Below are 27,360 nucleotides of genomic sequence, written 5' to 3' on the forward strand. Positions count from 1 at the left end.
TTACTTGTTTTAGGAGTCACTTTGACACCAAATTTTTCCCATACATGTAGGGTTTTCGGTGAGGTGAAGCTGTTGGTAAAAAGTGGGGTTAGTTAGTAAGTACTACGCTTGTCCAAAACAGATATTGTCAAAACAGGCGTCTTTTCCGTTTTCCATATTCTGGGACGCCGTTTCCATCTCCAATAGAGTAATTGTCGAAATTTGGTTATTGATGTTACGTGTGTCCTTACTTATGTTCTTTGGTCTTTTTGTCAGATCTCGCCATTCCGTTTCAACTGGTGACTTGATATGAACAAGACATGCTGACTTGCTATGAAGTAGACGCGATGATTCAGTTTTCTAGCAAAGTATTTAGATTTTTGAGAAGTATTAATCTTTTTTTGTGAGATCGATAGCTGCTATAGTCGATATCCGTTTTTATTTGTGTGTAGTGCCGTGACCGTATTACCCGCCTCGACAGTGTTCTCCGATAATGAGTCTTTGATTTGCAGTTTTGGAAATTCATGTCGATGTGGAGCTGTTTCGGATATAAATCCAGATGTGAACTGTGCACAGCAGTTTCTTAGAGTTGACTTCATAAAATCTAGTTTAATTGTGCCGACAAACGGGACTTTATTTCTAAGATAGATTCTATAGCGTAAATATTATCAAGTATATGGGAAGGTAAAAAATAAGGGTAATTTTTTTAAAAAGAATCTTTTCATTCGAAAAACAGCATATTAAGCAGAACCGTTTCCTTGTGTTATCTGCCTCAACCTCTGTTAAGTGGGTCCGTATTTTGACAAGGTTCCTAATTCCCGTCCCGGAAGAAGTTTTGTGTCATCGTGCAAGTCCACTCTCATAACCCCTCAACAGAAGGCAACTCAAATCAGGTGCTTGTGTCCAGTAGTTCAGGAGATATGGAGCATACATACATGTGAAGATACTTACTGTTGTGGGTTGGCAGGAGGGCCAACACCGGGTGTGAGAGGAAGCCGAAAGGCACGCGTTTTAGCTCACGCAGGCTGGCGTGAGGTCTGGAACAGGACAAGGAAATTAGACTTTAGAAAAACGGACGTAGCAGGTGGAATACTTAACTTTAATCCATTAATGATGAGCGTCGCTCTTGACTGTACATAATTCAATATCAATAGTAACTGGTAATGGCGCCTTGCTAGGTCATAGCAAATGACGTAGCTGAAGCCTATGCTATCGTCTCGGCAAATGAGAGCGTATTTTGTCAGTGAACCATCGCTAGCAAAGTCGGTTGTACAACTGGGCGAGTGCTAGGAAGTCTCTCTAGACCTGCCGTGTGGCGGCGCTCGGTCTGCAATCACTGATAGTGGCGACACGCGGGTCCGACGTATACTAACGGACCGCGGCCGATTTAAAGGCTACCACCTAGCAAGTGTGGTGTCTGGCGGTGACAGCACACTTACATATGTACATCCATTTTTATGATATGTGTGGAGTATGTGTGGTATATTTTGAGGAAAAGAGATCTTTCATCAAACAGCAGAAGCTTGAATGTATACATTGTAGTGATGGAGGTAAATTATGAGACGTTTTAATAATGACAGTTAACCATTTAAATACTTTCGGAGATAATGGTGTATCCAGTTCGACAATCATTTAACATTGACAGTGTGCGACCTACCACCTCCAACCAAGCAACGGTGGTGCTGGCTTTAAGTACGCTTGTGTTTAATGCCGCCTCAGTGCCACGTGAATGGTGCTCAGCAGGCACCCTCGAGAGGAAAATTCGCGCGACCCGGCGGAATTCGGCGTGCATTGGAACGCCATGGCGGGCGGCGTTAATGCCATCTTTTTTCCCCAGGCATTCGAAGCCATCAGCAGCGCGAAAATTGCAGCGGCGGCGTGACGCGACCTCCTAATGGAGCCAGCCACCCCCTACACCTCACCCCTCACCCCTTACCATCCTACACTTGCCGTATGACGGTAATTATTCCTTCAACCCTTTTCTCTCCCTCAGCACGGCTGAATGAGTTGTCGACAATAATGACCAACGTATTCACTGCTGCCACCCCCCTTCCAATTACGTGCACACATACACAGGCTCATATATATCTACGTATATATATATATATATATAGTTTCTCTTTTCATCGGCTCTCTCTTTCCCGCGTGCTCCCTCTCTTCTCATCCTGCACTGAAATGTTATTCATGAGTGCCTTGGCGCCATCGCGTGTACTCTCAAAAATCGCTGCCGCTCTGCCCATTTGACGTTGGACGCACAGTGACGCGTTTATACAGTGCAATACTAGATATTTTCTGACTTGAAGTTGGAAACGTTAATAAGGAGATGTAGGCGTACCTACATCTACATCTACATAGATACTCTGCAAATCACATTTAAGTGAATGGCAGAGGGTTCATCGAACCACCTTCACAGTTCTCTATTATTCTAATCTCGTATAGCGCGCGGGAAGAACGAACACGTATATCTTTCCGTACGAGCTCTGATTTCCCTTATTTTATCGTGGTGATCATTTCCCCCTATGTAGGACGGTGTCAACAAAATATTTTCGCATTCGGAGGAGAAGTCGGTGATTGGAATTCCGCGAGAAAATTCCGTCGCAACGAAAAACGCCTTTCTTTTAATGATGTCCATCGCAAATCCTGTATCATTTCTGTGACACTCTCTCCCATATTTCGCGCTAATACAAAACGTGCTGCCTTTCTTTGAACTTTTCCGGTGTACTCAGTCAGTCCTATCTGGTAAGGATCCCACACCGCGCAACGGTATTCTAAAAGAGGACGGACAAGCGTAGTGGAGGCAGTCTCCTTAATAGGTCTGTTACATCTTCTAAGTGTCCTGCCAATAAAACGCAGTCTTTGGTTAGCCTTCCCCACTACATTTTCTATGTGTTCCTTCCAATTTAAATTGTTCGTAATTGTAATACCTAGGTATTTAGTTGAATTTGCGGCTTTTAGATTAGACCGATTTATCGTGTAACGGAAGTTTAACGCGTTGCTTTTAGCACTCATGTGGATGACGTCACACTTTTCGTTATTGAAGGTCAACTGCCACTTGTAGGCGACTCACAGTGATGATATAGACAGGAAATTTTGTTCTGTGTTTGTATGCAGTTTCAGTTTCATAAACAGTACACAGTTCCGGAAGAATACCTGCTAAATTTCTACTCTTCTCACATTAAGACTCTTAATGACAATTCCTGCTGCAGTTTTATAAATGTTTCTGACGATAATAACTTCACTTACGCTACGACAGAGCTAAATAGTTTGCGTAGATTATGTTTCCCACCCGGAGTACATCTCCGCCAACAAGTTTTTTTAAAGCCTCTAGCTGGCAATAATTCTTTGTTCCCTATTGTGCATCAATAAAAGTAAATCGAAAGCAGTGAGAAAGTTTTTTGTCTATATTTTCAAATGACGAGCGAAATACATCGAGGTGACAGAAGCCATGGCGTAGAGATATGTCCATAGACAAATGGCAGTAGTACCTCGTACACAAGATATAAAACAGCAGACCATTGGCAGAGCTGTCATTTACTCTGTCATTTCATAAACGTGAGAAAGTTTCCGACGCGATTATGGCCGCATGACTGGAATTAACAGACTTTCAAAGCGGAACTGGAGCTACACGCGTGGGGTATTCCATTTCGGAAATAGTTAGGGAATTCAGTATTCCCAGGTTCACAGTGTCAAGAGCGTGCTGAGAATACTATATTTCAGGCAATATCCTCTCACCAAGCAACGCAGTGGCCGACGACTTTTACTTAACGACCGAGGCGTTTGCTTAGAGTTAGTTGTCAGTGCTAACAGATAAGCAACAGTGAGTGAAATAACCACAGTGGGGACGTGCGACAAACGTATGCGTTAGGACAGTGCGGCGAAAATTTGCGTTAATGGGCTGTAGCAGCAGACGAAGTACGGGAGTACCTTTGCTGTAGCACGTCATGGCTTGTAACTCCTCTTGATATCGGCTGGATCCTACACGATTGTAAAACCCTGGACTAACCAGATTACTACCGATTTCAGTCAGTAAGAGCTCATGGAAGGTTCGAGTGAGGCGCAGACCCACGAAGCCATGGACTCAACATACAAGACACTGTGCTGTTCGGTACGGAATGGTCTGCCTCCTCTGGTCCAAATGAACCGATCTCTGAGTGGAGATGATTATGTTCGGCTACTTGGAGACCATTTGCAGCTATTATTGGACTTCATGTTCCTAAACAACTATGCAGTTGTCACTGGGCCACAGATGTTCGCGATTGGCTTGAAGAACATTCCGCAAAATTGGAGCGAATGATTTGGCCCTCCCAGATCGCTTGACACTAATCCCATCGAAGATTAATGGGACGTAATCAAGAGGTCAGTTCGTGCACAAAAAACTGCACCGAGAATTTGCATCTAATTGTTGAGTTCATGCCACATCAATCTGCTGCACTACTCCAGGCAAAAGGAGGTCCAACACTATATTAGGAGGTATCCGACTGCTTTTATCAACTCACTGTAGACGCAGGTTGTTTTCCAGTCTACCATACCTCTAAGTCAACAATTTTTAATGTCTCTAGCTACCAACAATTACTTGTTTCCTTCCATGCATCAATGAAAGGAAATCGAAAGAAATGAGAATGTTTGCTGTATACACCAGCAAATTTGGAGCGAAATATGAACCACGATTTTACGATGGAAGCATAATATTCATAGCCCTACGTTCTTGTGCCGTCGTAAGTGTGGTGTCACCGCCAGACACCACACTTGCTAGGTGGTAGCCTTTAAATCGGCCGCGGTCCGTTAGTATACGTCGGACCCGGGTGTCGCCACTATCAGTGATTGCAGACCGAGCGCCGCCACACGGCAGGTCTAGAGAGGCTTCCTAGCACTCGCCCCAGTTGTACAACCGACTTTGCTAGCGATGGTTCACTGACAAAATACGCTCTCATTTGCCGAGACGATAGTTAGCATAGCCTTCAGCTACGTCATTTGCTACGACCTAGCAAGGCGCCATTACCAGTTACTATTGGTACTGTGCATAATGTACCGTCAAGAGCGACGTTCACCATTTGTGGATTAAAGTTAAGTATTCCACCAGCTACGTCCGTTTTTTCAAAATTCTAATTTCCTTGTCCTGTTCCAGACCTCAGCCAGCCTGGGTGAGCTAAAACACGTGCCTTTCGGCTTCCTCTAGTAACACGGTGTTGGCTCTCCTGCCAACCCACAACAGTAAGTACTGAGAATGTCCAGCATATCCCACATATCCTATACCTACTATCCAATAGTTTGCACCCGTAACTTGAATTTTGGATCCTACCAGACCTGTTCTAGCAGGTTCACCAAAACTAGTATCAGTTCATAAGGTATGCCTGAAGATGACAAGAAATTGTCTTGCCAAAATGTCGCGCCTTCTGGACGAGGCCGCCCGGCGAATAACCGAGAAATATTCAAAATACTCCTACGCCGAGAAAATCTATAATCTCTCGTCAAATACCTTTATGGGAAGAGGTGAACAAGAAAATTATGATGCTTGACGAGCTTTCGAAGACGGATGATCGTCTTTTGGACTCGCTTGTCTTTCAGCTGGGTTGCCGAAATCATGTAATTATAAAATATTTTGCGAAGGTCGTTCAACATATCAGAAAACTAGTCACCAAACAGATCACCAAAAAACCCAGCCTGCCCTTGGTCACGGAGAGGACACGCCACACTCGAAACAGGCACGACGAATCCTCGAGACAACGCTTCATGCTCCATCTAGACTTGGCGTCAACACTCTCCCCTGACTCCTGGCCGTGGACAGGCGCTTTCAGTTGGACTCAAGACAACAGAGCATGGCTGTTTGCCACTTTCAGAGAATCCGATAACTACGAACGCCTTGCGGATAAACTATCACAAGAATAATCTCGGAAAACTGTAATCAACTGTAGTTGACGATGCTATCTTAGTCATACTAGGATAGAGGCTAAATTTCGCATTGACACCGATGAGCCTACCAACAGCGGAATTTATCATCTGGTGGGACAGGTTGCTCTTGCAGAGAAATGCGACGTAGGACATGCTATACACTTACCAGGGCTGTTCCACCGAAGTCAAACATCTCCAAGGAAGAGGGAAAGCGCTATAAATGCCTCTCCGAAGATTCTGAGACAGTCAGACAAAGGAAATTCTAGGGTCTTGCTACCACGCCAAGTACACAATCAAGAAATGTACGACCTATTACAGGAGGAGGCATACAGGATAGAAGACAATCCTGCCAACCGAGTGTAGAGAAAGACCGTCAATCTGTTCCGACACATCCCAAGACGAGAAGATGGTGAAGAGATTTCGACCACCTAGAGCTTTGCCATCCAGACTTTGTGGTTTATCTAAATTCCACAAGGAAAGCATCCAACCTGCCCAATTGTTAGCAACAGTAGCGCATACCGTATGAATTATAAAAACACCTGACAGTGATGCTCGGCTCTTGTGTGGGTAAATGACAGCATCACATAAGAAATTTGGCGCATTTCATATAGCAGTTCCAGAACTTCCAAATGGGCCAAGAAAACTTCATAAGTTAGCTTTGACATCGTGTCTCTCTTTAGAAGGCCACCTCTAAGAGACTCACTAAGGCTCGTAGAAGGAAGGCCAGCGCTAACGAAAGAAATATTTGAATTTGTGCTTATATCAACCTACTTTCTATTTTATGGAAATTACTATGAACAAATAGATGGAGTGGCGAAGGGCTGCTATCTACCAACGTTGGTGGTGAATATGTTTATGGAGCCATCTGAAGAAGAAGCCCTGGAGTTTGTAAGTAGGCTGTTTAGGTTTTTATATTGGTAACGCCTCGTAGCGCTCTGTATGAAAATCACTGGCTGTGCTGTGTGCAGTCTGTGGCTAGTTTGCATTGTTGTCTGCCATTGTTGTGTTGGGCAGCTGGATGTGAACAGCGCGTAGCGTTGCGCAGTCGGAGGTGAGCTGCCAGCAGTGGTGGATGTGGGGAGAGAAATGGCGGAGTTTTGAAATTTGTAAGAATGGATGTCATGAATTGCTATATATATTATGACTTTCGAACACTTTTAAGGTAACTGCATTGTTTGTTCTCTATCAAAATCTTTCATTTGCTAACTATACCTATCAGTAGTTTGAATCTTTTATTTAGCTGGCAGTAGTGGCGCTCGCTGTATTGCAGTAGTTCGAGTAATGAAGATTTTTGGTGAGGTAAGTGATTTGCGAAAGGTATAGGTTAATGTTAGTCAGGGCCATTCTTTTGTAGGGATTTTTGAAAGTCAGATTGCGTTGCGCTAAAAATATTGTGTCAGTTTAAGCACAGTCATGTATAATTGTTCTAAGGGGACGTTTCAAGTTGACAATTTAAAAAGCCTCCTTAGGGAGAATCTCCACATCTCAGATAACGAGGCTTCAAACGTGATAAACTATTCCAGTCAACATATGTGTATGAAAGGCTTTTTCGATTTTGAAACCAAATAATGCAGGATTATGTAGCAACATGAGTGCGAAAGTCTGTGAAACTGTCTGTGTCTTTCTGTATGCCAATGTTAAGTACCATACGAAAATTATATTTTGTTTTCAGCGTGCCAAACATAATTAATAAACAGTGAAATTTTTTGTGGTCTGTGCTGTTGAGCAGTGTGAAATATGAGATGAAGTTATATGTAGTGCAGCAGCATTGCCATGTACGTAAATGTGGCTCTTCCCCAGTTACCGTATCTTCCTCCTCCTGACGTAGACAGCATGGCATGGTGCAGGGGCAAGTGGGCAGCGAGGCACTACATAACCACAACAAAGCAACAAGAAGTCTTCCTTTAAGCGTCTTTCAATATATTTTCAAAAAATGGTTCAAAAAAAATGGCTCTGAGCACTATGGGACTCAACTGTTGTGGTCATAAGTCCCCTAGAACTTAGAACTACTTAAACCTAACTAACCTAAGGACAGCACACAACACCCAGCCATCACGAGGCAGAGAAAATCCCTGACCCCGCCGGGAATCGAACCCGGGAACCCGGGCGTGGGAAGCGAGAACGCTACCGCACGACCACGAGATGCGGGCCAAAAAATGGTTCAAATGGCTCTTAGCACTATGGGACTTAACATCTGAGGTCATCAGTCCCCGAGAACTTAGAACTACTTAAACCTAACTAACCTAAGGACATCACACACATATATGCCCGAGGCAGGATTCGAACCTGCGACCGTAGCGGTAGCGCGGTTCTAGACTGGGGAACCAAGAACCGCTCGGCCACACCGGCCGGCAATATAGTTTCCATAATATTTAGTAACATAGGCTCATATACCTAGAATTCCATTGATAAACTAAGTGCTAGCCTAAAGAGGTAATGACTTGGCTTTACTAATTAATATACTGCTGCAATGTGATCCAGAACAGATTTGCATGTCAGTACCTGAGGAAGACAGAACTGTGTGTGGGTTGGATGTTTCCTCTGGCAGCCACGGGCAAGTTGTTTACATAATTTTTCTGTTTAACGGTTAACTGTTTCATTTTTATTTATTATTTTTAGTACTAAGAGATAATTGTACATGATTTATTTATGGACTTTTGGCGTTGGTAATTGTATATGTACTTGCTAGTTTGATTCACGATTCAGATGTAAGCCACTAGTGGTAATGAGCAGATTCCGCAGCACAAGAACCCTGCATAAAAGGAGTGAAACAACGCGAGTGACGGCGTGAAATATGCACGCCATCTGCTGGCGGCGCGGCGGCGGGCAGAAAGTAATTAACTTGCAGTCCGCGGCACGGCGTCGCCTCCCCAGCCGGCGTGACGCGCCGCTGTTGTAATTATAAGCGAGTTGACAATCACGGCGCCGGCACCCCCGCCAAATTAGATTTGTACGAATGCAGGCACGACGGGCGCCGGGGAGGCGGGCGGCAGATTAGCGCCGCGGCGATGAGCAGAAATAATCGGGCAGCGAAGTGTTACAGACACTGACAGATGACGTTGTAACGCGGGGAGGCGCGCGCGCCGCTCCGCTCAAGTCGGCGGAACCTGACGCGACGCCGGCGTCTGCAGCGAACTGCGCTGTTTGTAAACACTGCAAGGCGACCAAATATCGTACCGAAAAAGGACAGGCACATAGACCAAATTGTCCAAGACCCATACAGATACAATATTCTATATTCTATATTCACAGAACAGTCTCTTCGTAGTAACTACACTTCAATTATTACAAACACTAGGGCTGTTCGGAAAGTAAGGCTCGATACATCACTAAATGGAAACTACAACGCAAATCCGATGAAGCTTTCCACAAATCAGTTGTAGAATTTTGGAACACGTATTGTGTTCGAGTATAATGACCTTTCTGGAGACTAGAAATCTACTCTGTAGGAATCAGCATGGGTTTCGAAAAAGACGGTCATGTGAAACCCAGCTCGCGCTATTCGTCCACGAGACTCAGAGGGCCATAGACACGGGTTCACAGGTAGATGCCGTGTTTCTTGACTTCCGCAAGGCGTTCGATACAGTTCCCCACAGTCGTTAAATGAACAAAGTAAGAGCATATGGACTATCAGACCAATTGTGTGATTGGATTGAGGAGTTCCTACATAACAGGACGCAGCATGTTATTCTCAATGGAGAGAAGTCTTCCGAAGTAAGAGTGATTTCAGGTGTGCCGCAGGGGAGTGTCATAGGACCGTTGCTATTCACAATATACATAAATGACCTGGTGGATGACATCGGAAGTTCACTGAGGCTTTTTGCAGATGATGCTGTGGTGTATCGAGAGGTTGCAACAATGGAAAATTGTACTGAAATGCAGGAGGATCTGCAGCGAATTGACGCATGGTGCAGGGAATGGCAATTGAATCTCAATGTAGACAAGTGTAATTTGCTGCCAATACATAGAAAGATAGATCCCTTATCATTTAGCTACAATATAGCAGGTCAGCAACTGGAAGCAGTTACTTCCATAAATTATCTGGGAGTATGCATTACGAGTGATTTAAAATTGAATGATGATATAAAATTAATCGTCGGTAAAGCAGATGCCAGACTGAGATTCATTGGAAGAATCCTAAGGAAATGCAATCCGAAAACAAAGGAAGTAGGTTACAGTACGCTTGTTCGCCCACTGCTTGAATACTGCTCAGCAGTGTGGGATCCGTACCAGATAGGGTTGATAGAAGAGATAGAGAAGATCCAACGGAGAGCAGCGCGCTTCGTTACAGGATCATTTAGTAATCGCGAAAGCGTTACGGAGATGATAGATACAGTGGAAGACTCTGCAGGAGAGACGCTCAGTAGCCCGGTACGGGCTTTTGTCAAAGTTTCGAGAACATACCTTCACCGAAGAGTCAAGCAGTATATTGCTCCCTCCTACGTATATCTCGCGAAGAGACCATGAGGATAAAATCAGAGAGATTAGAGCCCACACAGAGGCATACCGACAATCCTTCTTTCCACGAACAATACGAGACTGGAATAGAAGGGACAACCGATAGAGGTACTGAAGGTACCCTCCGCCACACACCGTCTGGTGGCTTGCGGAGTGTGGATGTAGATATAGATGTAGAAATGTGTTGGGCAGAGTCTCTAGTATCCCAGTCAAGCGCGTCAGGTCGCCCTTTTCAGCTCCGAGCACACAACGAGCATGTAAAGCTGCCTAGAACATGCGTCCCGCCAATCATGGGTGCCCAGTGAGAGATTGCACCTGATTTCATGCAAGCCTATATAACTTGCGTGGGTTGGAACTTAAATAGTGGCAACTATTTATTCACAACCGATACCAAAGATTTACATGTTTCCGCCTGTTACTGTCCTTCAAAGTACTCACGAGAATTGTGCAGAGCCCGTTGCCAGCGATGTGGAAGGCGTAGAATACCGTTAGCAGAGCTAGTCTGTTGATAGTGCGAATGGAGCCTGTTGAATCTCTGGTTCAAATGACTCTGAGCACTATGCGACTTAATTTCTGAGGTCAACAGTCGCCTAGAATCCCAGAATGAAATTTTCACTCTGCACCGGAGTGTGCGCTGATATGAAACTTCCTGGCAGATTAAAACTGTGTGGCAGGAGAGCTTCTGTAAAGTTTGGAATGTAGGAGACGAGATACTGGCAGAAGTAAAGCTGTGAGTACCGGGCGTGAGTCGTGCTACGGTAGCTCAGATGGTGGAGCACCTGACCGCGAAAGGCAATGGTCCCGAGTTCGAGTCTCGGTCGGGCACACAGTTTTAATCTGCCAGGAAGTTTCAGTCACCTAGAACTTAGAACTAATTAAACCTAACTAACCTAAGGACATCACACACATCCATGCCCGAGGCAGCATTCGAACCTGCGACCGTAGAGGTAGCCCGGTTCCAGACTGTAGCGCGTAGAACCGCACGGCCACTCCGGCCGGCCGAAACTCTGGAACAGTTCTGAAGCGAATGCCACGAAGTGGTTTCTTCATCTTCGGATTCAAATCAAAATCACACGGACTTATATCCGGAGTATGGTGAATGGTACAGTACTTCCCTGTCGCATCGACCAAACAGGGCAGCCACAGCTTGCGCTGTATACACCCTCGCATTGTCGTGCAAAATGATGAAAGGGTTGTTCAGAAAGTGTCACCGCTTCCTTCGCAAAACTGGTAGCAAAGGATGCTCCAAAAATGAACAGTAATACTGTGCATTGTCGGTCTGCCGTGGGGGAATGTAATGCGTTTGTATAATTCCATCGCAGTCGTACAGGAGAATCATCATTACTTTCACCACTCTGGGGCTCTGACGCACTTTCGACTTTCGCGGCGACCCATAATGACGCCATTCGTTGGATTGGCGTATCAGTTTTGGCTCGTAGGATGTGGCCCCCGTCTCATCCAGTGTTACGATACGGCATAAGAAAGCCTCTCCTTCGCGCTCCAAGTGCATCTGGGCAGCGTCGTAACGGATCCATTTCTGCATTTTCGTAAATTAATGCGGAACCCATCGTGATGCAATTTTTCGAATGCCCAGGCTTTCCTTCAGATTGCGAAGCACAGTCGTATGCTCTAATCCGGTTTCGTGGGCGAGCTCATAAATCGTATGACGTCGATCACTGTCCACCAATGCGGCAGCAGCATGCACTTCTGCTTCAGAGACACTAGGAGGACGTGCCCGATACATGTCTGCCACAGTTTGCCAACCTTAGTTTAAGGCTTTTACCCAATGTGCCACTGTTCTGTAAGGCAATGCGGATTCCCCGCACGCCTCTTTAAGACCTTGATGACACTGTCGTGCTGTACGACCTCTGGCACATTCAATCTCGATCCAACTCCGTTTCGAAAACATAGTGACACCGTTTTGTTAGACCGCTCGCTCACAAGTGATTGTGTTTCCCTCGATTGTGCGCACGCCGGTGACGTGGGACGGGCGAATCCATTTGCTCGGAGGTAAGGTAGGTATGTCAACAACGTGCGCTATCAGCGACAATAGTAGATTTCATTACATAGTGTCTACACAGCAGTGTTGCAACTATTTAAGTTGCAAACTACGTACCTGTCATGCATTTCCTTCTTTATGATAATTCTCGGCCGAACACTGCAGTGGCAATGAGGACGCCTCTGCAGCAGGTTCTATGGGAAGTATTTGATCACCCACTATACAACCTGGACATGGCTCCCTATAATGAAATGACCTGCCGTGTGGCGAGGGCCTCCCTTGGGGTAGACCGTTCGCCTAGTGCAGGTCTTTTGAGTTGACGCCACTTCGGCGATTTTCGTGTCGATGTAGATGAGATGATGATGATGAATGCAACACAGCACCCAGTTCCTGAGCAGAGAAAATCTCTGACGTAGCCGGGAATCGAACCCGAGCAATTTAGCTTGACATTCCTACCTGTAACGTTCATCTCTGAGCAGATCAACCCCTTGGCTACGAAGACAAAATTTTGGCACAGACAACGAACTGCAGACCAGAGTAGAGAAGTGGCGGGAAGCACAGGCCAATGCCTTCTATGACGAGGATTGGGAAGTTGACACAAGACTATGGCAGATTACGAGAAATGTCTAAGGCGTAGTGGCCACTATGTAGAGAAGTAGCTCGAAGGTGTGGCAAAGTGTTACGAACTTTTTTTTATTTTCACAGTAGTTTCCATTTCGTCACAAATCACACTTTAAGTACCGGATAGCTCACATACACAGCTAGCCATTAAAACTTCAAAATAAGGAAGAAAGGAATGTCATAAGCACTATCCGAACAGAACTACGGGTATTAAAATGGGGTGTGCATCCTTCGCCTTTACGGTAGCTTGAACTCCGCTGGATACAATCAGGTATTTCTTAAGATGCGTTTACACTTGTGCATCTTGCGTCTAGATGACGTGCGAGTGTGGCTGCTTGGTGGGGCATTAGGATGTGACAGTGGTCTGATGTTGTACTGCACAAGAGCGAGAGAGCAGCCATAATCATCATGGTTCCTGTCGATCACATCTGCCCAACACAGGGGAAGTCGCCGTATTGTGTTCCAACCATATTGTAACCTCTTCAAATCTACGCAAGTAATGGACTCCCTCCAACATTCTGTGTCATCCTGCACTATTGGTCCGACTACAGCCAGCACTAGGGAATCACCGTCCTACACGTAGCCTACTGTTAATACCACAATACAAACACCTGCGTTTGGACTGTTGATTAGTGACGTCGTACAGCGTTGAGCGGTGGATCGCTATTCTGCACTACTCCGGATGACCATCGTCAGCGAGTAAGGTGGCTACCTGGGAAGAGATCCCGTCCAATCAATGTTTCAGTGATTTATAGCAGTGTTACTCCTGAGGTCAGGTTGTGGGTAGCCATCGGTTATGACATCAGGTCACAGCTGGTAGTGATTCACGGAACATTCTTACCTCATGGACATCGTGCATCCTCATGTGTTACTTCCTACGCGACAGTATCGTTGTGTCATTTCAACAAGAGCATGCTCGTCCACTTCAGTCCGGAACCACGCGGCTGCTACGATAGCAGGTTCGAATCCTGCCTCGGGCATGGATGTGTGTGATGTCCTTAGGTTAGTTAGGTTTAAGTAGTTCTAAGTTCTAGGGGACTGATGACCTCAGACGTTAAGCCCCATAGTGCTCAGAGCCATTTGAACCATTTTGAGCATGCTCGTCTGTATATGGCACGTGCACTGTCTGCATGACGCTGAGGTATTCCTGTGACCAGCAAGCTCCGGATATGTTCTCGATAATTCTGTGTGACACCAGATCGGACGTCTACTATGTCCAAATTCCAGTATTCGGAATATCAAGGACCAATTACAACAGTTGTGGGCCAGGTTGCCGTAGGAGAGGTTACAACGGCTCTTTCAAATCGAATCAGTGCTTCCAGGGCAAATGGGGCGCAACATCGTACTGATAAATGGGCTTATACGGCCAAGTTCATTGTCAGTTCGGCTCGATGTCGTAACGACTCAAATAACGTCACATACGCTGTTAGTGTGAGAAGTTTTATTTTGCTTCATCTCAGCCCACATGGTGGCTCACATTTTTTATTTGGCTGGCAGTGTAATTATCACGATCTGACAATATTAACGATGATGAGACTCTCCGTTATAGTGTTTAAGATTTTCTGACCATTTGGCTTCGGTTTAGTTAGGCATACCTCACCGACGTATAGCAAATAAGAGATGTCCGCAAAGAAATATTACAACAAAGAGAATCAGTACTATAGGTTGGCAAAGGACTTGGAAGAGCAGTTGAACGGAATGGACAGTGTCTTGAAAGGAGGATATAAAATGAACATCAACAAAAGCAAAACGAGGGTAGTGGAATGTAGTCGAGTTAACTCGGATGATGCTAAGGGAATTAGGTTAGGGAATGAGATACTTAAAGTAGTAACGGAGTTTTGCTATTTGGGGGGCAAAATAACTGATGATGGTCGAAGTAGAGAGGATATAAAATGTAGACTGGCAATGGCAAGTAAAGCGTTTCTGAAGAAGAGAAATTTGTTAACATCGAGTACATTAAGTGACAGGAAGTCGTTTCTGAAAGTATTTGTATGGAGTGTAGCGACGTATGGAAGTGAAACATGGACGATAACTAGTTCGGACAAAAAGAGAATAGAAGCTTTCGAAATGTGGTGCCACAGAAGAATGCTGAAGATTAGATGGGTACATCACATAACTAATGTGGAGGCATTGAATAAAATTGGGGAGAAGAGGAGTTTGTGGCATAACTTGACTAGAAGAAGGGATCGGTTGGTAGGACATGTTCTGAGGCATCAAGGGATCACCAATTTAGTATTGGAGGGCAACGTGGAGGGTAAAGATCGTAGAGGGAGACCAAGAGATGAATACACTAAGCAGATTCAGAAGGATGTAGGCTGCAGTACGTACTGGGAGATGAAGCAGCTTGCACAGGATAGAGTAGTATGGAGAGCTGCATCAAACTAGTCTCAGGACTGAAGACCACAACAACAACAACAACAACAACAACAACAACAACAGGTTAGCATTATATTACAGTATCTACATAGATGCATAACTTACAGCTAGAGAATCTACCGGGAATTAAAATATAATCTTACAAACTTTGGGAGGGTTTCCTTAGACCAAAACAAGGAAAAAATCGTATAAACAGACGCCTAAGAATCCTTATTTCATGAATGAAACTTGATTAAACTTTAATGAAAATTCATGTGGTCACTTCAATTACAAACTGTCAGGTTGAAAGTGTCATCAACTCAGAAGATCATAATAAAGGTTCAAAATTTCCTCCTCTTGCTCCACATACGGATGCACTCATCGAATCACGCACTGTCACGCCCTTTAAATTGCTCTGCACCGTATCGGATAGTTCCGCAGGCTGCTACGATACTTCGGTGGAAAGTTTCAGCACCTTGGTAGTGTGATGTATTAAGCAATTGCTCAAGATTCCCAGAGACAAGAATCCGAAAGACTGAGGTCGCGAAATTTTGATGGCCGTGGAACTGGTCATCCTCTACGTATCAATCCCTCATGATAAATAACAGTCGGTGCATCTCGAACGAGACTAAATTCCCTGAAGCCCCATTACGTATTAACCACAAGTTTCTCTTTATTTGTAGAGCTACATCTACCAACAAGTCTTGCTGGGCGTTTTCCCTGCAGACAATACCTGTGAGGTGTGCTGGGAAATGTAAGGATCTACCAGACAGTTACATAAATTTTCAGTCCTAAGCATTAATCTAAATTTTATGTTTGATCTTGGTGTCTGCCCGAACTGTAGCACCTGGATTTAGATCGGCCCATATGTACTGGTTTTAGAAATTTGTTGTTCCATCTCTTCTAAACGTAGCCTCGTGTGTAAATTTTCGTTAATAACTCGAAAACAAAGGACTTTCGGGGAAATATTTACATGGATCTTTTTCTGGTTTTGATATAGGTAACCTGTCTCCAAAGCTACTAGAGCTATTATTGAATCACACTGTGTAAGTGAAAATTATAGCCAGAAAAGAATACCGAAAGAGATCTCAGGAGTTTACGGAACATAACCTGGAAGACAGTGGATATGACGTAAATAAGATGACACAAAAAAAATTGTGAACACAGGTTACTGGCCCGTATAAAAACAACAACGGTCTTTTATACTTTGACATATTCATGAAACTCTTGTTAGGAGGGGCACCTTCATTTTTACAGGATTTTGAAAGTGGTGTTTTCTCTGTACCTCGGAAAACTTATAGATACACAATAGGTGGTTTGGAAAACATGTCATGTTAATGTATATGTACGTCGACATTAACTGCTAAGTGAAGTGCACTTTTTATATTTTCCATTCTACTACCGTATTAGCTCCGCGTATATGCCCGTCTTCAACACATTACAGATCGCAAAATGTATTTTACAAATCGGTTACCTCTAGCGGCTGGTGGCGTATATGAGGTAATCTGGCTACTATCGGCTTACATCAGTTTTTTGCACGTGTCCAAGATCTTGCTGATAACATTAACGTCTTTCTTCAGTCATATTGCCGTGGCATATGCATATAACTTTTTATGTTGAGCAATTGCCAAAGCTGTTGTTCTTTACATCCATTGATTTGTAATGGTATTTTGGTACTATAGAATAAACTATTTTATTCCTAATTTGTTTTATCTTTGTTATCTAAATTCCAGAAAGTATAGAGTAGCAAGCAATATCTATGCAGCTGAACATTCAAACGCGCAGAATAAAACTTTTGTCGCCAACATACACAGATTTCAAGAGTCACTTGATTCTGATGTAGGGAAGATTCGCCCGTAAGCGGATGTGTTAAAAATCATTAGATCTCTACTATACACATATCTCGTTCTAAAGTACCGTGGTTCTGTACCCACGTTTCATAGCTATAGTAATAATTTGCATTCGACATCTGGAATGAACTTGAGTTAGAACATTCGGAGTAAAAAATGCAAAGGCACTGCGACAAGTGTCACAGGTCGCATGACGCAATTTTTTTTCTCTTGGAAAATAATGGATAGTCATTGCTATTCTTTAGATTTTGTACTGCGACGTGGCGTTTCGAAATGGCTACCCGGTAAGTCAAAGTGAGAGTGTCACGACAAAAATCAAATTTGGAAGCGTTAAGGAATTAGCCATATCGCATTCTGAAATATGTTCAGAGAGGAAAATCTCCGGTTTTTACTTTAAAGTAATGCACGTTCTTTCTCAAAGAATTTATGTTATAAAATAACGTGCCGCATAGTTGTTCTCCATTCATGGGTACTGGTATTCTGGTTTCCCGTTTTTACCATTTTACAATGAGCGCAGTGGCATGGAGATCTGCATAATCCGGAGATAATGAATCGGGCTGTCTTATATATATCTTATCTGCAGCTGTAGATTGTTGGAATTGGCTACGCATTCAGTTGATTAAGTGGTGGTATACTCCTACACTGCCAGGATTTATCTAGAACTCGGCTCGTAAATACATGGCCTTTCAGTCACACAAGCTAGCCTCACGGTTTCATGCATTACCCTGCTCTAAGTCTTGATATTACACAACACATAAAGCAGTTCTTAATTGAACCATAACTACAACCGGGCCTTAAATATACCTGCGAAAGGCAGTTTTTTCTCCGTTGAGGAATTAGTTTGCACCTATACCAGCAGAAATTTGGGAACATTACTGTTACTAATAAAAAAGTGTTTAAAAATGGGCAAGCACCTGTAAAGAAAAAGTTCTGTCGAGTTGCCAGCGCGTCAAGTGGTTTAAAATTCAAGACATTTCGGTCTGGTACTCCTCGGCCATTGTCAAGTGGTGACTGTCTTTTCGTTGTTGCTACCTTTCTTACACAGGCGAGGAGCTTTGCCTTCCGTGGCGTTTATGGTGCGCTCTCCAGCGCCATATAAGGCCTGCTTCAACCTTCCGATGGCCGAGTCCCAAACCGTGCTTAACTGCAGGCCGCCAGTTTTGTAGAGGGTGTTGTCACAATTTTTGATCTCGATCGATTCCCTTACTATATTATCTGAGAAACTATTAGTTCGTGTAGCAACAGACGTCTCTTCGAATGCAATACGATGTCATTTTTCTAGAGCTGCTCTGCTACTGTTGATTTCTCGGGGTACCGAAGGCGAAAGCGTCCATCGTGTTCTACACACCACCGTTCTATAGGACGTGTAGTCTTTCCGACATAAAACTGTTCACATCCACACGGTATTCTATTACTCCTGACATTCTGAGGCCTGTGCCTTCTTTCACAGGGCTCATGAGTCATCGAATTTTTGTCGGAGTGCCTTGAAGACCGAATTGATTTTATGCCTATTTAGGAGCTGGCTCATATTTCCTATTACTCAGCCACAAACGACAAAAACAAAAGCTCCTCCTCGGGGTCCTTCTGCGTTCTGGATTTCAGAAAGATGGCATTCGTTCTCAAAGCGCATGTAAAATTAAAGTTACGGTCTCAACGAGAGATGTAAAAAACAATAAAATACTCATGCAATGTGATGATTTCTGTTCGATGTTGGTGACATTGGTTGGTTGATTGATGTGGTGGAAGGGACCAAACAGCGAGGTCATCGGTGTCGTCGGATTAGGGAAGAATGGGGAAGGAAGTCGACCGTGCCCTTTCAAAAGAACCATCCCGGTATTTTCCTGAAGTGATTTAGGGAAATGAAGAATAACCTAAATGAAGATGGCCAGACGCGGGTTTGATGTTGGTGACATGTGCAGTGTGCTACACTCATTCCAAAGATACTCCTACTGTATGTGTACAACAAGTGACTAACTGTTCACACGAATAGTGGTGAAATTCTTTATGAATTGTTTTCTTTCTTTCTTTTTTCTCTCTTTTTATCAGGTACTAAGTATAAGGATTGCCAACGCCCTTGGCGCAGTGGTAATACCGGTTCCCGTCAGATCACCGAAGTTAAGCGCTGCCGAGCTGGGCTAGCACTTGGATGGGTGACAGTCCGGGTCTGCTGAGCGCTGTTGACAATCGGGATGCACTCAGCCTTTCTGAAATGAACTGAGAAGCTTCTTGATCGAGAAGTAGCGGTTTCGGTCTTGAAAACTGACAACGGCTGGGAGAGCGGTATGCTGATCACATGCCCCTCCGTATCCGCATCCAGTGACGCATATTGGCTGAGGATGGCTAGGGGGTCGGTTGGTACCGTTGTGCCTTCAGAGGCCTGTTCGGACAGAGTTTACTTTCAGGTATAAAGCTTCGTACACAGTTTACACTGGTAGGTTTTGTTTACGGTACACGGAAACACGCTGTGTTCAAGAAAATCTTTCTGTATATTCTTTAATGTCCCTGCTTCATCTTTTCTGAAGCTGAAAGATTTAACGATGGGTCAGACAGACAAACTAGGTCTGGTTCAAACCAACTGCTGAAGAATTTACCCAGTTAAGGAGTGGTAGGGACTGCCACATCCTGGATTGCCGCAGGTATCCTGAAGGTCACGTGACTTGTGCACTCCGCCACGTCTTCACTGTGCGGGGTACTCCTCTGTATGTTAATACGCTCTGTGGCGTTCCACCGAGGACGTGGCTGCATGATTATTCAAAGCCAGCGCCCGCGCAGCCGCACGCCCAAGGATCACAAGGGAAATTAGACGCGGCGCTAACTTTTAATCCCCCCCAGCTGCCCCCACAGCCACCCCCGCTGCCGCCCCCACCGCCTCCGCCGCTCTTCGCCGCGGATGCTGCCCGCCGGATAATTATCGCGTGGCCGCTAACAAGTTGGGTACGACCCGGAGCAGCGGCCAAGTTGGTAACAGCGTATCGTCGCCAACTGCGGACCGCGCATGTGCAATGCGCCTGGGTGGTTATCTCTGTCTGCGCAACGCGAATTTCCAAGTTGTGGTCCACACCAGCGAGTCGCCGAATACGGAGGCTCTCGGCAACAGCTTCTATACAGCAACAGTTCGCTGCTGGAACGTAGCCCTTATGACAGAACAGCCAGATTTTGTGGACACTTTCTGATCAAAGTATGCGGACACCTTTTAGTGGTCATTAATATGAGGTCTGTCCACCCTTAGCTTTTACGGCGCCTTGAACTCTGCTCGGGTCACTTACAATGAGGTATCGAAACCTCTGTGGAGGAATGGTAGGCTGTTCTTCCTCAAGAGCCCTAATCAGAGATTATAGTAACATTAGACGGTAGAGTCCCTAGCGAAGTAGACCTTCTAATTCATCTCAAAGGTTTTTCATTAGATTCGGGATTCTGGATAGGCCAGCCCATTTCAGGAATATTATTGTCCATAAACCATTGCCCGATAGACGGTGCCTTATGACAGGGTTACGTCATGTCACGCTGATACAAACGATTATCGTCTCCTATCCGTTCCCCTACTGTACGCGGTACAGAATGCTGTAAAGTGTGTTCATGTCCTTCTGTACTTAACGACATCTTAAGCGCAATAAGAGACCACATCCTAACCGCGACAACCACCCACCTCCTTCTTCCGAAGTTCACTGTCAATATTACGCATCGTGCCAGGTAACGTTTTTCAGGGACTCACCAAATCCAAAACTTCAGTTCACAGGATATCGTCTGTTTCATCACTCTAAACCACTCGTTCCCAGTCATCCACTGTCCACTGGCGTCACTCTTTCCACTACCACAAGCGCCGCCTAGCATTGACTACTGACATGGTTCCTCGTGAGTGGTTCCTCGACTATTCTGTACCATTCTTTCTAAAACTACATCCACAGTCATTGCTCTAGCTGGAGTACTGCTAGCATTCTGAAACTCATGAGTGATTCCTTCGGTTCATTTCATTCGATATTTCCAACCACCCTTTCCATAACTCGATTGTACCTGTCCGTCAGTATGCGAGATTGTACACATTGATGAACACTTGAACTGGAAGAAGCATATTACTGAGCTTCTCAAGGAATTAATTTCAGTTACTTTTGCTTTTCGTACTAGGAAACAAACGAATCAATCTCCTGACATTTTTTGCATACTACCATTCAGTACTGTCTTATTGAATAATTTTCTGGGGTAACTCTCCACTTAGAAAGAATGTGTTGGTTGCACTTAAGCGAGCAGGAAGGATAATATCAGGTGTTTACCGACGGATGTATGTAGGTAACTTTTGAAGAAGCTTGTCATTTTAACTGCACAGTCGCAATACGTGTATTTGGTAATGAAATTCGTCATAAGTAATCGATCGCAATTTGAGAAGAACTGTGATGTCAACTGCTTCTGTTCTTTAATTTCATGCCGATAATAGAATCGTTCAAATGATCAAAGGAATGTGCAACTACCTAGCCGGTCTCGGTTTAGTTCTGTTGGTTCATTCACGTTCCCAGTTTACAATCACATCGCCAACAGCCGACTTAGGCAGTCTTAGAAGGAATGAGATGTCCCTGATGGATTCGTTACTCAGTTGACATCTAATGACTGGTCCACGTTCAAAGAGCTCTCGTGACCGACCCATCCTGCTGAAATTGCTTCTTTACTGTCTCTGCATCGTTTTATACTGATAGGACTGCCTATTACGACAACTAGTGGTCAACTGCTCATTACAATGAGGTGTTCGGGTACTTGTGATCTTTTAGCGTAACTTAATAGTAATGTCTATAGTCTTTCTCTTTCTCTGTAAGAGGTATCGTAAAAAACGAGAACTGCAACATAAAATTCATTAAACTTGATGATAGCTTAAAACTGCATATCGGAATGGAATCTTTCTTTTTATTGATAATTATTATTACCATTTGAACTCTGTGAGGGTTCTTCACTCTGTGATTCCACATCCCAGTTAACCAATTCATCTCTCCCTTGTGGTTCAGGCCAGAGGTGGTTCTCTGAACTTTCTAGGATGTTTTCCATAGGATAACATGGGCCCATTCATTCACATTACCCTGAACCAAAACCTCGGTGAACAAGTATGTCGTTCTTTCTGTGTCTTCATCTGTATAAATGCTCTGCAAACCAATGTTAAGTACTTCCTGGCAGATTAAAACTGTGTGACGGCCCGGGACTCCAACTCGGGACCTTTGTCTTTCGCGGGCTGTGGCTAAACCATGTCTCCGCAATATCGTTTCTTCCAGGAGTGCTATTACTGCAAGGTTCGCAGAAGAGTTTCTGTGAAGTTTGGAATGTAGGAGACGAGGTACTGGCAGAACTGAAGTTGTGGGGAGTCGTGCTTGGGTAGCTCAGATGGTAGAGCACTTGCCCGCGAAAGGCAAAGTTCCTGAGTTCGAGTCACGTTCCGGCACACAGTTTTAATCTGCCAGGAAGTTTCATATCAGCGCACGCTCCGCTGTAGAGTGAAAATCTCATTCTGGCAATGTTAAGTACATTGTAACTTAACCTCTTGTCTGCTTCTGTCTATCTAAGTAAATCTTTCTAAAACTGTTTACAAAACGTTCTCTAAAATTGTTACGAAACAAGTTATACCCATGTGCTACGCAAAACTCTGTATATACTGAAGTATGCAAAGACTTAATATGATTTGCTCAACACTGTCTACAAAGTGAAACTAACTGTTTCTATGAATATGCACTGCTACCCTGAATGTAGCCTTACTTCTGAAAAACACTTAGAAAGAAATTCCTGATTCTAAACTGCATTCTTTACTTACCTCTTGTCCTGACAAATATTTCTCGAAAGCTGCGCACAGCATACAACAACAAGCCACAATTAAAAATTCCATTCAGAATTCTGCACCACGAACTGAAATGTGCGTACGTACATAACAAACCGAATGAAGGGCGGGAATTTTAACTGGTAAGAAATGACAAAATTCAATCGAAACTCTATATTCATAAATAATGCCTTAAAAATCTGCTGAATGTTCGCAGTACTATTTGCATAACATGAAATAAGAAATAACTTTAAGCGAGGCGAATTTCATCTCCCTATCAGAGCAATCCATATAACAATCTACTACCTGTGCTTCGTTACCACAACCCCAGTAACACAAAACAATACGCCCTTGTGTACTTATCTCAATCTCTCGAAATTCCAAAAAAACTCACAAATAATTTCCTTAGCTTCTCCCTTCATAATTCCATCAAAAATATTCATACTCTAATCCCGTCAGTCACATATCGCACTTACAAAAAAATGATTCCTGGCAGTTCTTCAAATACGGCTGCTACTCTACTGAGCTAAGAATGCGTGTAACTTTGCTGTTGATCTCAGGGAGATTTTAGCAGTAGGCAAATATTACTCGGCTAATGGTTTTGCTCTGTATTAGCTATGAATATTGATAATTACGTAAGAAACAGAATTTACAGAGTGACCCAAATAACAAATGGTTCAAATGGCTCTAAGCACTATGGGACTTAACATCTGAAGTCATCAGTCCCCTAGACTTAGAACTACTTAAAACTAACTAACCTAAGGACATCACACATCCATGCCCGAGGTAGGGTTTGAACCTGCAACCGTAGCAGCAGCGTGGTTCCGGACTGAAGCGCCTAGAACCGCTCGGCCACAGCGGCCAGCCCCCAAATAACATATATACCTCACAACATGGAAGAGAGTATTTAGCATTGTACAACTAATCTTTGTGATTAGAGTGCTGCGGACTCTCCCGTCTTCTTTGTTGACAACAGCTGTATTCAGAGAGCTGGAGCACATATATTCCCGGTTTCCTGTTTCGGAAACGAGTTGGAATGACGGGAAGAAAATAGCAGTCAGCATCCCCGCGTTTGGTGACTCTAGGGGACCTGATCATCAATGAATGACTTCAGCTGGATGACGCATACCTGTAGTCCATCCTTACCATCTTTTTTTTTCCCTAGAATTTAGAACTACTTTTTTTCCGATCCCGGTACCTCTCACATGCTAAGCGAGTGCTCTACCATCTTTTTTTATTTTTTTTATTTTTTATTTTATTTTTTATCCTGGGGATATGTGGTACAAAGGATGCAGTTGGTGTATTATTGTGATTTTGTTATAGTTTATTTATTCAGTTATTTAATTTTAATTTTTTTTAATTTTAATTTTTTAAAATTTTTTTTGTATTTTTTTTTAACAGTGAGGAACTGAAAACTAGTAAGTGCACTCGTTGGGCCGAGTTGGGGACTCACATAACTAAAACCATGCTAATAGTTGTAGAAAAAGGCATAAAGAAAGAGAGCAAAGTGCGGGGCGAAGGAAACCATGAAACAAAACTGAAGGGTGGAATCCTTACCACCATTAACCAGTGCTACATCTTGCACTGGATGGAAAAACAAAAACTGCAAAGACCTTTTCGCACTGGGGACAAAAAGAGGAAATGGGGCAAATACTGCTACAGAGTGTGAGGGTTCACAACGAACCTCTCCATCTGCTGTATCATCCAGGTATGACTTCTCGTAATGATGAAAGTAGATCCCACGTTGTACCGTGTAGTGTTCTATCATCGTCTTGTAATCTTAACTTCTCTTACCCGTGATGTTCCAGCTACGTGGAGGGTCGTGGAACGCACTCCACAAAAAATTGGAAAAATATTGTCGATACTTTGGGTTACGGAGGATCTTGCAATGTCGTTCCTGCAAATAGTTCCAAAAGTCTAAAGTGTCCTTAGTGCCGTCTTGAAACAAATAATGCACTGCATGTCCACGAAGCCACGTCATAGCATTAGTTTTAGTGCGTGGGTAATACATCTCATCCGGGAATAGGATAGTCTTGGGGTCGATATGATTCGGCGTTACCCGAAGGAAGTATGCTGACATTTGCCTCACTAAGTGCCACACTGCCGTAGACTCGCCACAGCTAAGACGGTGTTCATCGTTGTCTTGAACGCCGCAGCTCGTGCACGTGGGTGAGTCGACCATGTGGATCGCATGTAGCCTTGATTTGGTCACCTGCTTACCGTTGGCAGTGATATACCACATCGCCGTGACGTCATTGTCCAGTGTTACGTGGTGAATTGTCCTCCACACTACTCGCCAGTTGACGTTCGGGTGCTTCCTTTCCACGACGTTATCGGGTCGTCCACGTTGCAGGACCCTATAAACCACCTTTGCCGTCGCCAGGTGAGTCGCTGGTAAGGCAAGCCAAACGTAACTGAGTTCGAGGTAAAAGACACCGATGTAGAAGAGCGAGGAGGGGACGTGGTGTATCGGCACAGGCGGCAACAGTGAGGGCGGTGCTAGTTCTTCTATTAACAAACTGGTCAAACTGTCCGGACGGCGGTGCCATAGTTTGACTAATGTGCTCACAAATAGGGCGACCGCTCTGTCATGAAAGTGATAAAGGCCAAGCCCTCCCCGATCCGGGGGAAGGGTGAGAGTCTCATATTTGATCTTGAAAAGCGTTCCTGAACTCACGAAGGACCCAAAAGCCGCAAGTATACGACGAGCTAACATCACCGGTATAGGTAATATCTGGGCGATGTGCGGAATGCGTGACGCTAAATGTGTGTTAACATACTGGGTCCTTTGGACGATGTCCAGGGCTCGTAGGCGGTTGTTGGCAATTCCAGTCCGAACATTTCGTAAAAGCCGTCGATAGTTGTGAGCAGCGGTCCGTCGTATATCGTCTGTAAAATCAATGCCGAGACATTTCAAACTATCTCTGAGCTGGAAAGGGGTGACACTGTTCTCAGACAATCCGGCCCCGATGTTCATCGCCACCGATTTTGCGACGTTGATACGACTACCAGTGGCCATGCCTTATTTCTCTATCCAATTCAGTGCGCTAGCGGTGTCGTCACCGTTGCGGATGACAATCACCAGGTCGTCAGCGTACGCTTTACATCGGAAAGTGTGGCCTCGTAACGTCATACCCGTTAGTCGTTGGCGCAGGCCGCAGAGGAGAGGTTCCATGGCCACAGCGTAAAGTAAAGTGGACAAAGGGCAGCCTTGGCGTATCGATCGAGAAATGGTGAGGGGCTGCGAAGGTCGGCCGTTGACGATCACCTTGGATGTCGCGCCACGGAGTAGTCGCATGACGACAGTGACGAATGGCTGTGGGTACCGCATATGTTGGAGGACCGCTTCCAAATAGTCGTGGTCCACTCGGTCGAAAGCCTGACTAAAATCGATTGCCGCCAGTGCACCCTTCAGACGACATGCCCTCGCCAGTGAGATCAAGTCACGATATTCACTGAGTGCTGTTTGAATATTATTGTCGCCTCCTAATGACGTTTGATCGGGTGAGATAACATTTCGTAAGGTCTGGCGTATCCGCGCCGCCAACAGTCGAGAAAAGATCTTAAAGTCGCAGTTCAATAGCGTCAACGGGCGGTAGTCCTGCAGACGTGAGCCACCGGACGGTTTGTGAATAGGAATTATCATCCCTTCCACAAGGGCCGCAGGGAGCGGCACGTCCGGGGATAGTAGTTCGCGACAGATGTCCGTCCGTCGGGAGGCTAATAAATATTGAAAAGTCCGGTAAAATTCCAAGGGGAGGCCATCAGGACCCGGTGACTTGTTGACAGCTCCTTTTCTAATGGCGTCGATCACTTCTTCTTCTGTAATTTCGTCCATCAAGGCCTCTTCCATTACCGGGGTGACGGTGCCGTAAATCGTCTGAGAGACGTCCTCCAGTGCTGTCAGATCAGGGGTCTGAGCGGAATAGAGTTGGGAATAATGATTGTAGAATGCTGTGTTTATGTCTTGTTGCGTGGTGAGGCGACGACCGTCCTCCGTGTCGATGAAGCGTATCAGCGCTCGTTGGCGTCGTTTACGTTCACGAAGGACGTGGAACATTGACGGGCGTTCGCTCGGTATCCGATCCTGCGTCCTCGAGCGGATGACTATCCCCTCTAGGTGGCGTCGCATATGAGCGAGGATCTGAGCCTTAGCACGGTGGACCGCCGTTTGTCGTTCCGGAGACGGCGCCATAGCGTCGCAGTCGCGCAGGACCCGGAAGTAAAAGTCGAGTGTATGTCTTCGCCAAGTAGCGTGGTCGCGACCGTAGGTTATCAACGTTCGCCTCAGTGCCGGTTTGGCGCAGTCCAACCACCAGCGGATCGTTGTGGGATATGCACGGAGGCGATTTTCACACGAATGCCACGTATCCTCAACGGCTTGGCGGCAATCCGGGTACGACAGGTGAGCGATGTTTAATTTC

Source organism: Schistocerca cancellata, chromosome 3 (assembly GCF_023864275.1).
Source record: "Schistocerca cancellata isolate TAMUIC-IGC-003103 chromosome 3, iqSchCanc2.1, whole genome shotgun sequence".
NCBI classification, from domain to species: Eukaryota; Metazoa; Arthropoda; class Insecta; order Orthoptera; family Acrididae; genus Schistocerca; species Schistocerca cancellata.